The following is a 7,551-nucleotide window of genomic DNA, read 5'->3' as shown; positions in this document are numbered from 1 at the left end:
ACTCCTTGTACCCACATATAGTATTAGCCACCTCTGTGCCCTTATATTGTATTAGGTCCCTTTGTGTTCACATAGTTAGGCCTCCTCTGTACCCCCACAATGTATTTGGCCCCTCTGTGCCTCCATAAAGTAGTTAGGCCCCTCAGTGCCTCTATATAGTATAAGGCTCTTCCATGCCCCATATAATTGTTAGACCCCTCTGGGTTCCCATATAGTTGTTAAGCCCCTCTGTGCCCTCACACAGTAGTTAGATCCTCCATGTGCCCCCATAGATATATTAGGCCTCTCCAAGTGCCCCCATAGATATATTAGGCCTCTCCATGTGCCCCCATAGATATATTAGGCCTCTCCAAGTGCCCCCATAGATATATTAGGCCTCTCCATGTGCCCCCATATATATATTATGCCTCTCCATGTGCCCCCATAGATATATTAGGCCTCTCCATGTGCCCCCATATATATATTATGCCTCTCCATGTGCCCCCATAGATATATTAGGCCTCTCCATGTGCCCCCATATATATATTATGCCTCTCCATGTGCCCCCATAGATATATTAGGCCTCTCCAAGTGCCCCCATAGATATATTATGCCTCTCCATGTGCCCCCATAGATATATTAGGCCTCTCCATGTGCCCCCATATATATATTATGCCTCTCCATGTGCCCCCATAGATATATTAGGCCTCTCCAAGTGCCCCCATAGATATATTAGGCCTCTCCATGTGCCCCCATATATATATTATGCCTCTCCATGTGCCCCCATAGATATATTAGGCCTCTCCATGTGCTCCCATAGATATATTAGGCCTCTCCATGTGCCCCCATAGATATATTATGCCTCTCCAAGTGCCCCGATAGATATATTAGGCCTCTCCATGTGCCCCCATAGATATATTAGGCCTCTCCATGTGCTCCCATAGTTATGTTAGCCCTCTCCATGTGCCCCAATAGTTATATTAGGCCTCTCCATGTGCCCCCATAGATAGATTAGGCCTCTCCAAGTGCCCCCATAGATTTATTAGGCCTCTTCATGTGCTCCCATAGATATATTAGGCCTCTCCATGTGCCCCCATAGATATATTAGGCCTCTCCATGTGCTCCCATAGTTATATTAGGCCTCTCCATGTGCCCCCATAGTTATATTAGGCCTCTCCATGTGCCCCCATAGATATATTAGGCCTCTCCAAGTGCCTCCATAGATTTATTAGGCCTCTCCATGTGCCCCCATAGTTATATTAGGCCTCTCCATGTGCCCCCATAGATATATTAGGCCTCTCCAAGTGCCCCCATAGTTATATTAGGCCTCTCCATGTGCCCCCATAGTTATATTAGGCCTCTCCATGTGCCCCCATAGATATATTAGGCCTCTCCAAGTGCCCCCATAGTTATATTAGGCCTCTCCATGTGCCCCCATAGATATATTAGGCCTCTCCAAGTGCCTCCATAGATTTATTAGGCCTCTCCATGTGCCCCCATAGTTATATTAGGCCTCTCCATGTGCCCCCATAGATATATTAGGCCTCTCCAAGTGCCCCCATAGTTATATTAGGCCTCTCCATGTGCCCCCATAGTTATATTAGGCCTCTCCATGTGCCCCCATAGTTATATTAGGCCTCTCCATGTGCCCCCATAGTTATATTAGGCCTCTCCATGTGCCCCCATAGATATATTAGGCCTCTCCATGTGCCCCCATAGATATGTGGTAGCCTGGGGTTGTAGGGTATGTGGGGCGTAGCTATGCGGTAACTAAAGGGTGCTTGTTTAACCCTTATCACTCATGACGCCATGGTGAACGCTTCTCTGTATATGCTTCTCCTATCGCAACCCGTCCCAAGAGCGGTAGGGAGGTATAAATGATTGTCCACAACCGGAGATTTTCAGAAACTGTCGGAACTTTTACTGCAGGTTTTATGCAACATTAAACAGGAACAGTCTTTGTACAAGAGTCTATTGAGATCCTGACAGTTGGTTGGGACCTTGTGAGTTTTAAGCTCAGGAGATTTGTATGCGCTGTTCTGCTGGATTTAGGGGATTGATATTAGGTCCAGCAGTCACGCAGACTTTACGGGGATTGATATTGTAACTCACGATTAGATTGAGGCTGGCAGGCTTTAGGCCCAAGTTCTCTTGCAGAATTGTACAGAGTGATCCTTTCTCTAGAGATGATCAGGAACAAGAGAGCGATGATTGGCTGGCAGATCCCTTATATGGGCAGGGGCTGGCCTTCAGCTCATTGGTCCGTACCATCTGTCATTCACTTTACAAGGAATTATGGTCTAGACATGTGACCACACACATGACCTAGGAAGGTCCTTCAACATACCTTCCTAGAATTAACCTTAATCATGTGACCTAAGGTCCTGTGACACTATATTCACAATTAAATATATAATTACTCATATATGTAAACATCATAAAACTGAAGAAAAAAGAGGCGACTTGGGGCTTTCCCACCAGGAGGACCCTACTGGAACTAAGTAACTCTGACTTTGGGGACCACCATACAAGGTACGGTATACCATACGGTACCGGGACACCACAGATATATTAGGCCTCTCCATGAGCCCTCACACTGTGCCCCCATATAGTTTTCAGGCCCTGTAAAACATCTACCCACAACGATCACCTGCAGCTCTCAGCATTTTGTTCCACTCATCTCTTGTGCTTTAGGTGAAGGTATGGCTGCCACCTGGACGGTATTTTGGCCACCCTGACGGTATTTTATATGAAAAATACCGGCAATGCAATGGCGGGTATTTATCCAACCAATCCTCCAACTCCCGGAATGTTGCACCATATACTATACCAGTGTTTCCCAAACAGGGGTGCCTCCAGCTGTTGCAAAACTACAACTCCCAGCTGTCCGGGCATGCTGGGAGTTGTAGTTTTGCAACAGCTGGAGGCACCTTTTGTTGGGAAACACTGACCTATAGTATATACTACTATATAGTCCAACAAGCTGGGAGTTGTAGTTTTCGTTTGGGGCAGCTGCTGAGCCATATAAAAAAAAGCGATCAAAAAGTCCCATCAAAATAAATATGGTCCTGTTAAAAACTACAGATCGGGGCGCAAAAAATGAGCCTCTCATACAGTCCCGTTTAAGGAGAAATAAAAAGGTTATAGGAGTCAGAATAGGACAAAATTTCCCCTGCATATGTATATTCTGTGATGTCACACATATATAATGTATTATGCAAATTAGAATGGCCGGTATTTTTTTGCAAGAAAGGTGGCGACCCTAGGTGCAGGAAGCGTAGTATAGTGATGCCACCTGCAAGCAACAGGACTTGGAGCCGCCAGTTCTATGTCCCAATGGGGTGTACTTTAAAGGGTTCCTCTGCTCAACATCGTCCGGAATATTAAGTTCCGAACGCTGGGTGCGGGCTTCCGTGTTCACGCCCACCCCCTCTTGACGTCACGCCCCGCCCCCGCAATGAAAGTCTATGTGAAGGAGGCGCGACAGCCGTCACGCCCCCTCCCATAGACTTGCATTGAGGGGGCGGGACATGACATCACGGGGCGGGGCATAAAGAGGGGACGGGCGTGAACATGGAAGCCCGCACCCAGCGTTCGGAACTCAATGTTCCAGATGCTGGGGAGCGGAGGAACCCTTTAAAGAAGTTGTGCAGCCTATTAAAGTTTGGCTGCCAACTTCCAGAAACAGTGCCACACCTGTCCAAATGTGTGGGGGGGAGGGGGGTTTAGCTATCGGACCCCCAACAACCCAATCTTTGGATATCTATAGGACATTCGTTTTTTAAGTAGATGTACCCTTTATAGGATTCACCCATCGCATCTTATCTCCGACTGACAGTAGTTTACACATTTATAGGTTTCTGGTTTGTTCCGCTCAATTTGATCCCATAGTTCATTGAGTTCATCTTGGAGTCACATATGGAGAGACAGAAGCTCAAATCTTATCCCAGGTGAAGGGTTCGATTTTTTTGTGAATTTACATGAAATTACATTAGAGGCAGATATGAGGAAAAAAACATAACTATGAAGTAAAGTCTTACACAGTCTCCATTCAGTTCATTGGATTGTCTGCCGGGGAGCGTAACCAGAGTTCAGTGGGCCCCAGGGAGAACATTGAACCTGCACGCCCCCCTCCCGAAAACATCGAGGGTATATAGGAAAAAACTAATATAAACCCCCAGGTAGACTTCTCCCCCGACCAAAACTCATCTTTGCAGAATCTGCGGAACAAACATTTTAGGCTCCTCGCTCCTGCACCATCCTCACCTCTATACAAATTCCTCATCTGTATTGCCCCACACAGTAACCGTGCCAACTTTGTGCCCCCATATAGTAGTTAGGTCCCCCATGTGCCCCCATATAGTAGTAAGGTCTTCTTTGTGCCCCCATATAGTAGTAAGGTCTTCTTTGTGCCCCCATATTGTAGTAAGGTCTCCTTTGTGCCCTCACACATTATTAGGCCTGTCTGTGCCCCCATATAGTAGCTGGGCCCCACTTGTGCCCCGATATTGTATTGGGCCCCTCTGTACCCTATATAGTAGTTAGGCCCCCTCTGTGCCCCCATATTGTATTAGGCACCTCTGTGCCTCTATCTAGTAGTTATATCCCTCCATATGACCCTATAAATTAGCCCCCCCCCCCCCCCCCCCCGCTGCCCTTACACTGTGTCCCTATATAGTTTTTTAGGCCCCTCTAGGTTCCCATGTAGTTGTTAAGCCCCTTTGTGCCCTCATATAGTAGTTAGAACCCTCCATGAGCCCCCGTATATAGATTAGGCCACTCCATGTGCCCCCATATAGTTTTGTGGTGGCCCAGTACAGGAGTTGTTACCCCATACCCTTGCTGTCCTGTCAGGCAGCCTCCCTGCAGTGTCTCCTGGGCCCCTTTACACCCGTCCCCTCATGTACATATGTTTTGCCATTTATTATGCTGTAAAGTGTGAAAAGAAGTGTTATAACTTTAAGAAATGTTCCCATGTGATCTTCAGTTGTCATGTGATTTATCATGTGATTGTTACCCAGGAGGTATCAGTGACCAGGTGACATAAGGGTGACCAATGGGATCCCACCAGAGTCTCCCCGATATAAGCCCTGGGAGGAGTCTCTTCTCTCTCTCTCTTGTTGCTGAGGTCCAGTGCAGTCGAGTCTAGGAGGGTGTCTGGAGTCATCGGAGGCCTCAAGGCCAGTCTGCAGCCACAACCTACAAGTCTACAAGTAACCACAGTCACAGTCTTGTCAGTCACAAGTCAGTCAAGTCAAAGTCATCTGTCAAGTCAGCGTGGCCTGCACTAAATTGTCCACCTCTACTACAAGTCCCAACAAACCCTTAAGGTCTCTGTAGTCACTGGTCACCTCCTTGGGCCTGGCTACACTGTATAGACTTTACCATCTGTCTACCCTCAGTAAAGATACCGTTGTTCTGTAACTTTCAGGAAAAAAGAAAGAAAGAGACAGGACATACGCCCCTAGTGAACTATTGTCAGACAGTAATGATCCAAGAAAAAGATAAGAATCCCACTTACCATGTAGCGTTGTGCTAAGAGCACAACACCTCTGTTCACTTTGTGGTAGCCATTGGGGGGGGTATAGTGTAGTTAGGGTGTTGCTGTGTTGGAATATGAGGGGATAATTTAACCCTTGTCACTCGTGACGCCAGGGTGAGGGTTAATACGCTGAGGTAGTTGCTAGGCCTATCGTCACCTTTCCCAGAAACGATAGGTGCGTGCAGAAATAAACGATTGTCCAAGGCAGTGCTGAACTTGCAGGAACTTTACTGATGAATTGCGGTACATTCAGTAACGGTAACAGTCTTAGTAACAGAGTCTATTATCAGCGCGGCAGTGACTGACAGTTACTTAGGGACGATAAGTTATCCTGAGATTAGTAGAATTAGGTTTTGTAGAGATCTGCTGGATTTAGGGGTCTGTTTAGGTCCAGTGATCTTGGAGTAATAGGGAATTGAAGTAACTCACAGTTTTGGAATGATGGCCGTTGCCGCGAGGCTTTGGCCTAGTGGTTGCTAGTGGATCTGCTGCGCAGATCCGTCCTCATCAGCAGCCCACAAGGAAAGAGAGAGATTAATGGCCGCCACTCCCTTATATGGGCAGGGGCAGGGCCGTTTTGGATTGGTCCATGTCAGCTGTCACTCACCGTTACAAAGCATGGTGGGTGATCACCTGACTACCTCCAAAGGTCATTGAGTAAAAACCATAGAGTTCTGGAACGCATCACGTGACCCGCAGGTCCTGCGACACTAACAACAAGGTAATTACACTTTATATACATATAGACAATTAGAATTTGTATAATTTTAATTATTAAAGGGGTGACTAGGGGCTAACTATAGATGAGGATCCCACTGGTACCTAGGGACTCTGACTTTGGGGACCTCACCACAAGGTAACGGATGCAATCCGGTACTGGGACACCACAGCATGTAGAGTGGGTATTAATGGTCCTGCAGCTCGCAATCCTTCCGATCGCTGTCTTCAGTCATCAGTGATAGGTACGTGCAAAAAAGTTGAAAAAAACTGATATTTTCTGCGGCGCTGGACTAAGAGGTCAAAAAGAGACTAAGCTCTTAACATTAAAACAACATAGCATTAATTTCATAGCACATACAACGCGTTTCATGCCCGTAATGGGCCCTTCCTCAGGACAAGGTGCTTGTCCTGAGGAAGGGCCCATTACGAGCATGAAACGCGTTGTATGTGCTATGAAATAAATTCTATGTTGTTTTAATATTAAGAGCTTAGTCTCTTTTTAACCTCTTGGTCCAGCACCGCAGAAAATATCATTTTTTTCTACTTTTTTGCACGTTGTCTGTAACTTGGCGTCGGAGTCATTTTTTCCCCCGTGCCCAGCCCAGGATCCAGCGGTATACCTTTGGGTGGTATTGAGGAAAAACCACGCCCTGGCATCACGAATACAAGGGGTTTAATGCCATCTGCCCCTAGGGTAATTTCATCTGCCCTGAATCTCACATCCTCTACCACAGTTTTAAGGTGCCATGAAAAAAATCTACTCACATTGCTTCCCTGAAGCTCCCAGCATTCTGTTCTCTCTGGTGCTTTTGGTGCATGCAGCGCGATGTTGTGATGCCCCCTGCAAACAACAGGACCCGGAGCCATCAGCTCTATGCCATGTTGCGGTGTACTTTAATGGGGTTGAATAACTGCTTTCTTCCAAAAAACAGCACCACAGCTGTCCACAGGTTACGTGTTGTATTGCAGATCAGCACCATTGAAGTGAATGGGCCACAGCTGCAATACCACCTGCGAGCTGTGTACAGGGGTGGCACTAAGGATGCACATGCAGTTGAGAGCTTCACTCGCCAGGGATACAAGCCAGATCCCCGGGTGGGTCCCCCTTTCACCTTGATTGCCCCTGGTTGTCTCTGTATTGCAGTACAGGACAGGTCTTCCAGGCGGAGAGTGATGCTCTTCAAGACCCCCCCTCTATTTACAGTGGTCCCTCAACATACGATGGTAATCCATTCCAAATGAACCATCGTTGTTGAAACCATCGTATGTTGAGGGATCCGTGCAATGTAAAGTATAGGACAGTGGTCTAC

Source organism: Hyla sarda, chromosome 8 (genome assembly GCF_029499605.1).
Source record: "Hyla sarda isolate aHylSar1 chromosome 8, aHylSar1.hap1, whole genome shotgun sequence".
NCBI classification, from domain to species: Eukaryota; Metazoa; Chordata; class Amphibia; order Anura; family Hylidae; genus Hyla; species Hyla sarda.
The sequence above is the reverse complement of the archived record's forward strand: the minus strand, read 5'-3'. Positions refer to the sequence as shown.